Source organism: Eurytemora carolleeae, unplaced genomic scaffold (assembly GCF_000591075.1).
Source record: "Eurytemora carolleeae unplaced genomic scaffold, Eaff_2.0 scaffold127, whole genome shotgun sequence".
NCBI lineage: Eukaryota > Metazoa > Arthropoda > Copepoda > Calanoida > Temoridae > Eurytemora > Eurytemora carolleeae.
This window is the reverse complement of record NW_019396050.1, coordinates 323,478-334,124: the sequence shown is the minus strand read 5'-3', so window position 1 is coordinate 334,124 and position 10,647 is coordinate 323,478.

Sequence of the window (10,647 nt, the reverse complement as noted above, 5' to 3'; positions counted from 1 at the left end):
ACGAGGGTCAACCCAGACCGAAATATATTTTCAATAAAATGTGGAACTAATATCTACTTTTTTTACTCTACAGAGGTTTAGTCCATCACCATCACAGAACTTAAAACCTTTGAACCTTTTGTCTGATCAAGGATGACGAAGATATCCATATTTATTTATTTTTCAGCTGAAAATTGAGTGCCAGAAACCATTAATGTACAGTGTGCACTAATTCGAGTTTCACGGCTCGAAATCCTTATTCCTCGCTTTTTTGGGACACCCTGTATATCAAAAAGGTGAACGAAAGGATTATAACAAATGTTTAAAAGATAGATAGATAGTTTGATGTATGCTGTATGCTGTATAGATATTAGATAATATCTGGAAAAATATAAAGTATAAATGCAGAGCACTCAACCGAGAATAATTAGGAAGGATAAGTAGGGTTGAGAGAGAGAGATAGCAGTGATTTTATTCCGTACTTCCCGCACCACTAGGATACGCCCAGGGACACGCCCTTCCACCAGGGGCGGAGCTGTTCCACAGGGTTGAGCTCTTAACCAGCTTCTCCAGATTTGGTTCCGGGACTCCTTTTTTATCGTAGAAACGTATCTTTAGGAATTGATGTTTTATCAGCTTATTTAAGAACAGCATTTAACCTGACTGTACGTCGATAAAATTCAACTTTTAACAATAAAATTCCTTTTTGCCATAAAATCAACAATGTGAAAGATATCGTCATTTCTCTGTCTTTAAAAGATATGAACTTATTTCATTTATCTGTTGAACAGCCGTTGAAAGTAATCAGTTTTCCGATAGAAGAACAAGGATAAAATCCATCAATTTTAGTTCAAGATTACAGGTTACCATTTTGAATATAAAGGGTCAATTTAAATTAATTGAAAAAAGTAGTTTTTCCCTAAAATAAAAAAGAATTGAGTCTTTGCCACGAACTCTGATTGTTTAAACTCTATATCTTTGCAACCAAATGTAGACCTTAAATATTTCAAACCATTTTTTCTGTTATTGATCAAATAATCTTAGTTTGAAATATTAAAGGTGTTCATTATCGGGTTTCAAAGATAAAAGGAGAAGAAACGCAATACCTTTTTTATCATTGAATATTGAAATCATAATTATATCAATTCACTAAAAGATACTGCTGTTTTGAATCATAAAAGGAACTCTTTCCAAAATAGTCATTTTAAACTTCATTTTAACAATGGAGACTATTTAAATTAAGGTTCTTTAATAAGGTTGATTACTTTTGATACGCTCCAATGTACGGAGAATGTCGTCTCCTAAAAGAATAATATGACGTCATATTATGTTTTATCTATCTATCTTAGGAGACGACATTTTCCGTACATGACAGCGCATCCAGAATAAGCAACCTTATTATACAACCTTGATCAAAGGATCAAATTCCTCCCTGTTAAAATTATAGTAAATAAAAGGCCTGTTCATCTAAGCCCTATACCCTGACTTTTGCCTGGTTTTTGTCTCCAACTGCCTTAACTTCGGCTTTAATTAATCTCTCGGCTTAATTTGCTTTTATAAAGATATCACGCAATTAAACCATAAAAAATTTATTGAAAATTCTAAAGACTAATTAAGAGTTGGAAAGTGTAAAATGATGAATGGAGGATAGAGAGGGGGGGGGGGGTTAGGGGATATCGCTTTTTTAAATTTATTGGGGAAAATGATCAAAAATCTATTTAAAATTTTAATTTTTAAATAGATTAAGAAGAAATATGTTTAATTCACTTTGCTTGGATATCTAAGTACTCCCTATATAAGTCGGCCACCTTAACTTGGAATTTTAGAAACATGCTAAAAACATTACCGTGGTTCTACCAAGTTTCGCAATCAAAATTGGAGGCAAATCGGTCAAAGGGCTCCTTGAGTTATTATAGAAACAAGCAGACAGACAAACAGTGTACTAAATTAAAGGTAAAAGGTAAAGTTACAAAATATCATTCTTTCTTAGAAACATTGAGAAAATGTTAAGAATGTAAAATGTTCCGATTTATTGAAAAACTAAAGAATAAATTTGACGGGTTCTGAGATATATAAAATAATGCAAACCTAGAAATACCTGATTATCATTCAGCTGTTCTATTCAACTATATGTAAATAATAATATTATGTTCTAATAAATATATTCTAAAGAAACTTCTCACTATTCTGACCAGGTTGAGATATAGATAACAGCAGCCGAATTTAAAGAATTTGAGAGGCGGCTCAAATATGGTTGGTTTCACTTAAAATTGTATTCAATGTTTCAAGATTTAAGCCGGCGCTCAATTGAAACCGGTTTTTGGAGAATTTTAGAAGCGGCTCAAAATCATTAAATTCGGACACTGATCTTAGAAAATGTAGAACCTTGATAGAATCGGATTGAGAATACTTGGAGAACTGATATTAGAGAGCTAAAGATCAAGCTTTGAAGACTCATCTACAATAACTGATCAGGATGAAAAAATCTTAAAATTATCTTGGAAAAATTATCTTAGAGAATTGAAGTCATAATTTTTGTATTGTGAATCTCGGGATCAAGCATTGATCTCCATCTTATGCAGATCTATGGATTAATTTAATCCCTCTTCGACATCCCATGGTGGTCATACCCTTTAGGGATAACTTTAATATTGAGAGATCACAAGTTTATTCTTAAAAAAAGAGAAAATGTTCCTGGAAATTTTATCTTTGAGACCTTAATCTAGAAGATCTAGTCTTGAAGAGCTTATCTTGGAGAACTGATCTTGGAGAACTGATCTTTGAGAGAACTGATCTTGGAGAACTGATCTTGGAGAACTGATCTTGGAGAACTGATCTTAGAGAACTGATCTTTGAGAACTGATTTTAAAGAACTGATCTTGGAGACGTGATCTTGGAGAACTTATCTTGGAGAACTGATCTTGGAGAACTGATTTTGGAGAACTGATCTTAGAGAACTGATCTTTGAGAACTGATTTTAAAGAACTGATCTTGGAGACGTGATCTTGGAGAACGTATCTTGGAGAACTGATCTTAGAGAACTGATCTTTGAGAACTGATCTTGGAGAACTTATCTTGGAGAAATGATCTGGGAGAACTGATCTTGGAGAACTGATCTTGTAGAACTGATCTTGGAGAACTGATCTTGGAGAACTGTTCTAGGACAACTGATCTTGTAGAACTGATCTTGGAGAACTGATCTTGGAGAACTGATCTTAGAGAACTGATCTAGGAGAATTGATCCCGGGGAACTGATGATTTTGGAGAACTGATCCTGGAGAACTGATTTTGGAGAACTGATCTTAGAGAATTGATCTTGGAGAACTGATCTAGGAGAATTGATCTAGGAGAATTGATCTAGGGGAACTGATCTTGGAGAACTGATCTTGGAGAACTGATCCTAGAAAGATAACATGCATCAGCTCAATCATAATCGGCCTGATCAATAATTGACCGTTATTTACATAATTTGATTGATGTTTGTTGGTGTCAGGTTTGTTTGTTTATAAAATCAAATATTGTTGTACTGGGTAATGAATGAGGAGCCTGGAGGGATGGGTTAGGTTTGGATGGATTGGATTGCATATTTGTGAATTCCAACCCTTTATACTCAAATATGCAGACAAGACCCAAATATTAGCAGGATTCTTAAATTGTTTGATTAAGTGGAGGGGGGGGGGGGGCGGGAATATGGAAGGGGAATCTCATAAGGGAAAAGAGAGGGGGTGGATGGAATATGGGTAAAGGAGTAAAGTTAGATTCACTCCTGTACTTGATAATTTTCAATTGTGGGTTCTAAATAAAGATTACTTCTGGCTTTATGCAGCAGAAACAACGAAGGACCTTGTCCAAATTTAACACTTCAATAATAATGAAATAGATGCTTCAAATACGGTCGAATATTAAGGTTTCTGATCAACATATTTACTTCTAATTCCTGGCAAACCGTCTCAGAGTTCAACAAGTTGTGGAAACTATTGGATTCATTGTTTAAGTGTTGGTTTAAATCTAATATCAATTGTTGAGAGCATATAGAGAATATATCGGAGAATATCAAGGGTTGAGAGCATATAGAGAATATATCGGAGAATATTAAGGGTTTAGAGTATATAGAGGATATATTGGAGAATATTGAAGAATATCAAGGGTTGGAGTATATAGAAGATATATTGGAGAATATCAAGGGTTGAGAGTATATAGAGGATATATCGGAGAATATCAAGGGTTGGGAGTATATATAAGATATTTCGGAGAATATCAAGGGTTGAGAGTATATAGAGAGATTATAAAGAAGAATATCAGGGGTTTGAGTATATAGAGGATGTAACGAAGAATATCAAGGGTTGAGAGTATATAGAGGATATATCGAAGAATATCAAGGGTTGAGAGTATATAGAGAGGATATATCGGAGAATATCAAGGGTTGAGAGTATATAGAGGATATATCGGAGAATATCAAGGATTTAGAGTATGGAGAGGATAGTTTGGAATATATAAAGGGTTGAGAGTATATAGAGAGAATATATCGGAGAATATCAAGGGTTGAGAGTACATAGAGGATATATCGGAGAATATCAAGGGTCGAGAGTATATAGAGGATATATCGGAGAATATCAATGGTTGAGAGTATAGAGAGGATATAACGAAGAATATCAAGGGTTGAGAGTATATAGAGAGAATATATCGGAGAATATCAAGGGTTGAGAGTATATAGAGGATATAACGAAGAATATCAAGGGTTGAGAGTATATAGAGAGAATATATCGGAGACTATCAAGGGTTGAGATTAGAAGATACATCGGAGAATATCAAGGGGTGAGAGTATATAGAAGATATATCGGAGAATATCAATGGTTGAGAGCATAGAGAGGATATATCGGAGAATATCAAGGGTTGAGAGTATATAGAGGATATAACGAAGAATATCAAGGGTTGAGAGTATATAGAGAGAATAAATCGGAGAATATCAAGGGTTGAGAGTATATAGAAGATATATCGGAGAATATCAAGGGTTGAGAGTATATAGAGGATATATCGGAAAATATCAAGGGTTGAGAGTTTATAGAGAATATAACGAAGAATATCAAGGGTTGAGAGTATATAGAGAGAATATATCGGAGAATATCAAGGGTTGAGAGTATATAGAAGATATATCGGAGAATATCAAGGGTTGAGAGTATTTAGAGAATATATCGGAGAATATCAAAGGTTTAAAGTATAGCGAGGATATATAATACATATATTTGATCCTAGTTTTAATATTTTGGTTCACCCTGATCTGTGTTTTCTCTCTCCCCCTGCTATCCTGTCATACTAAACCTTTTTGTGTCACGATCTGAGAACTTTCATTGTCAAGTCCTGTCAGTCCGACCCAGACAACATTGATGTACAGTGCTCATAATTGTTGGACATGTACACAGACATGGACATGTTCATATTCAACCCCTGTAAAATGTAAATTGTTGAAGTACTGAAAACGTAGCATATCTCAACTACAAACTGTATAAACCTTTTTAAGATTCAAGAAAAATCTTGTACACTGTTCGTCTATGACTGTGTGGTAAGCCTAGATCTCTATGGATAACCATGTAGTACTCCTCTCTATGGATAACCATGTACTCCTATGTCTCTATGGAGAACATGTACTCCTAGATTTTCAGATTTCTAGATTTCCACGGAGAACCATGAACTTCTAAATCTTAACCTCTGCAGAGAACCATGTACTCGTAGATCTGTATCTCTATGTAGAACGTGTACTCCTATCTCTATGTAGAACATGTACTCCTATCTCTATGTAAAACATGTACTCCTATCTCTATGTAGAACATGTGCTCATATCTCTATGTAAATCATGCACTCCTATATCTATGTAGAACATGTACTCCTATCTCTATGTAGAACGTGTACTCCTATCTCTATGTAGAACATGTACTCCTATCTCTATGTAGAACATGTACTCCTATCTCTAAGTAGAACATGTGCTCATATCTCTATGTAAAACATGTACTCCTATATCTATGTAGAACGTGTACTCCTATCTCTATGTAGAACGTGTACTCCTATCTCTATGTAGAACATGTACTCCTATCTCTATGTAGAACATTTGCTCATATCTCTATGTAAAACATGTACTCCTATATCTATGTAGAACATGTACTCCTATCTCTATGTAGAACGTGTACTCCTATCTCTATGTAGAAAATTTACTACTATCTCTATGTAGAATATGTACTCCTACCTCTATGTAGAATATGTACTCCTATCTCTATGTAGAATATGTACTCCTATCTCTATGTAGAATATGTACTCCTATCTCTATGTAGAACATGTACTCCTATCTGTATATAGAACGTGTACTTCTATCTGTATATAGAACATGTTCTCCTATCTGTATATAGAACGTATACTCCTATCTGTATAAACTCCAGGATATAAGATTCTATAGATCACCCTGTTCTCTCACAGCTAATCTATTTCCAATTATCAATCTAATCGGACATCCTGAACCAACCAATAGTATTCCGTGGAAGATGTAAGATTGAATAAATTAAAGTATAATGTTTAGAGTAAAGTGTTCAAAGTATAATGTTTAGAGTAAAGTGTTCAAAGTATAATGTTTTGAGTAAAGTGTTTAAAGTGTAATGTTAAGAGTAAAGTGTTCAAAAATTAATGTTTAAATTCTAATATAATTTTTATGAGAGAAGAAAACCTTAGGAACTAAAGAGGGTCAACCCAGACCAAAATGTATTTGATCTAATTATTTGGTTTGGATGTTTCATAAACACAGAATCCTAGATTATAACGCATAAAGTAAATGTTTAAAGTTTATTGTTTAGAGCATAATGTTTAGGGTATAGTATTTAGATACTTAAATGTTTATAGAGATTAATTTCAAGCTGAGTCTTGAATTGAAGAGTGTTTTGGATAATTCACAAAAAGAACTTTTGATTATATTTAACCGTAAAAACGCGTAGAACAAAAATTTGGCAATAACATAATTTCCAATCGTTTTTGAAAATCAAAAAATGTAAACAAAATTCTACAGTAAACTTATTAGTTGTTTAGGAACATGTTGAGAAAATACAAATTAATCTTATAATCGAAAATAAGTAATCTTGTTCAATTATTAGTTTTTTTTCTCAGTATTCTGGTTTCTCATTATTCACAAAGATTTCGCAGATTTTCTAGAATTATTATTGAAAAGACGACATTTTAAGAATTTGAAGAAATCTGAGAATAAATTCAAAGAAGAAAAAAAGAAATTCAATATAATAATGAAAACCAAATAATGGATTTTACCATTGATTTATTGACAAATTTCTTTTGAGAAATATGTTCCTAACCATATAATTAGATTACTATATAATTTTTTACGTTAGTTTTGTTTGTCGTTATTTAATAATTAAAAAAAAATAATTCTGAAATTGAACGTCGAATTTGCACTCAAACTCAGGATTTATAGATCTTTAAAAAGTTTAATATGTCTCAAACGAATCCGAAAGAAGTTTTCCACAACACTGCATACTCAATTCAATTCCTTACATAGCCGGTCACTCCCTTTTAAGAAATCACATGAAGAACTTTTGATTATTTGTGACCTAAAAAAGCGTAGAACAAAAATGTGGCAATTTTTCTATTTCGTGAGAAAGTTCAAGTATTTTCTAAAAATGCAAAATCGTACATTATGTTTTTTACTTTTTTGTGTGCTGTCGTATTCATTTTTAAAGTAAAAGTATTTAAGGTCTAATACGGTGTTTTAATGGTTGTGGATAGAAACATCATGCAGGGTTACCCACAGAAGATGCGATTCACATTCTAGGTTCCAATCATTTAGTAAATCATTTAAAGTCTAAAATTTAGCCAGAAGAATTAATCTAATTTTCAGATCGTTAGATTTAAAGAGTTTTAGATCTTTCTTAAAATCTCATCCTTTTTGGGTAACCCTGTAGCTTAACCACACAAACAGATCACACAACTAACGCAGAATATACCACACGCTACGCAATTCATCGTAATACCACACGACGTCAGAATTTTTCTTCTTCAAGACGATATAAATCCTTTGGCCCTAGCGTACACTGTGGTATACCGTGAGTTAGGAGAATATATAGAGAAGAGAGACTCCTTGCTTTTCATATGTAAATACATCTATTCAGCTTCTAATATACAACAAGGAGGGGGGGGGGGAGAGGAGGGTCGGGGGAGCAGCAAATAAAGATTTTATATCTAACCCTGTCTTCTCCCATAAACCTGTATAGAATAATATAAAGGTTTTATATTTATATAAAGTTTAAGCGTCAATCATTTCAGCTGTTATAAACATATTTATTTTATGGAAAAATTACATATTTTGTTTTGACAGAGAAAGTTTGGAATTCTGATATTTTGTCAACTGATTCATGTTCTGGTTAAGAAATTTTGAAAGTTTTGCAAACCAAAAAGTTAAATATAAACAAGAGAATGTATTATTTGGATGACTGTATCTCATATATTTACGAGTATATACAAATATATATTACAGTATGTATGACTATTGACTATCTTTAAGGTTTATGGACAAGACTCAAAGAATTTCGAGAAGAAATATTTAACTTTATAGACATAGTTGACGATGTATATCTATCTAGTCTTGGATGACTATATATGTATATATGGTTTGGATGAATACATGAATATATGGTTTGGATGACTATATATATGTATATATGGTTTGGATGAATACATGAATATATGGTTTGGATGACTATATGTATATATGGTCTGGATGAATACATGAATTTATAGTCTGGATAAATATATGTATATATGGTCTGGATAAACATATGTATAGATGGTGTTGATAACTACATATATGTATATATAGTCTGGATGATTTTATATGTATATAAAGTCTGGATGACTATACATATAAAGTCTGAATGACTATATATATATATATATATATATAAAGTCTGGATAACTATATATATATATATATAAAGTCTGGATAACTATATATATATATATATAAAGTCTGGATAACTATATATATATATATATATATAAAGTCTGGATGACTATAAATAAAACTGCTCTAGGCTGGAAAAGTAAGGGTCTCATCATTAACTTTTTCAAAGAATGACGTTGGTAAATAATTACTTTGTCATGGTTTGCACGGAGAATATTTTGATCATTAAATATAGAACCCCTTTTAACCTCCCCCATTCTAGAACACATTGCTCCCCCTTGTAACCTCCCCCATTCTAGAACACATTGCTCCCCCTTGTAACCTCCCCCATTCTAGAACACATTGCTCCCCCTTGTAACCTCCCCCATTCTAAAACAAATTACTCCTCCTTTTAACCTCCCCCATTCTAGAAAACATTGCTTCCGCTTTTAACCTCCCCCTATTTAGAACCCATTACTCCTTTCCCACTATTTTCGTTCAAGCCCCCCCTTTTAATTTTCATAATTTTCATCATTCATTACATTTTTTTTAAATTATTTGTTCTATTTATTTATTTCAAAATTTATTAATAAACTTTCCCAATTTTTCCCTAATCTAGATCTAGTTTTACTTTCCTTGTCCTTTCTGCTCTTTTCTTGTTTTTCTTTAATTATAGAAATTGCAAGAAAAGCTGAGCTTATGATCTCCTTATTATTTTTAATTTAGTTACAAAAGAAAATTGAAATTAACAGCATTTGAATACGAATTTTTTTTTGTGAAAAAGATTCATAATTCTAAAAAGCATCTCAAGAAAATAATTTTGAAAAAATTTCAAAGAACTAAGGTTGGAGATGGTGGAGAAAAAAGAGTGAGCTGAAGCGTTGAAGAAAGGTAAGTGGAGGAGTGTTGGTTTAGATCTAAGAATATGATAGGTTGAAAAGGATCCCGATACTCCGGGTTCGTTTCTCTGCAACCCTTAAACAATCCTGCTCAACCCTATCCGAACCCTTAACCCGGAGTACAAGCCCTAATACTGAATTAATTCAATCAGTTAATTGCAGGAGAAACAATGAAATTCACTAAAAATTCAAATAAATTCATCCTGGACTCATCGTCTCAACTCTCCCATCAGCTCCGTCAATTACGCGGCTCCAAGTACAGTCTAAACCACAGATATTCGTCCGAGAGAGGAACCGACATTCTTCGGTATTGTTTCAGCTTTGTATTGGCAGGTTCTAGGTATGCTGTCAGATAATGAATAGACCTAGCTCCGTATACCGAATACACCACAGAGAGAGATGATCAGCATTCAACCAAGGTTAAAATGTTAAATGGCTAAACAACTTTAATGACATGGGGTTAAACAAAATATCCGGAACTATTAACTTTCAAATTTAACAAACTAACATTCACAAAAGAATGTATTTTGACCATTGATAAAATATATTGATATTTAGTTCGTGTGTGTAAGTTTAGACAGAATTTTCCAACCATTGAAAATACATCAAGTATAACATATCATTATAAAAAGTTTATTTCAATTCCAACAAAGATTGAGAAAATGTTTACAAATAATTTGAATTAAATATTGAATCAAATTACGAAACCTAGAATTACAACTGATAGAAGTAAACGATTTTAGAGAATGAAGAACGTGAAAAAAGTTACTGAACCAGGATAAAGAGAACCTGTAAATATAAAACCGGGAAAAAGAGATCCTGTAGATATAGAAGCTGGATAAA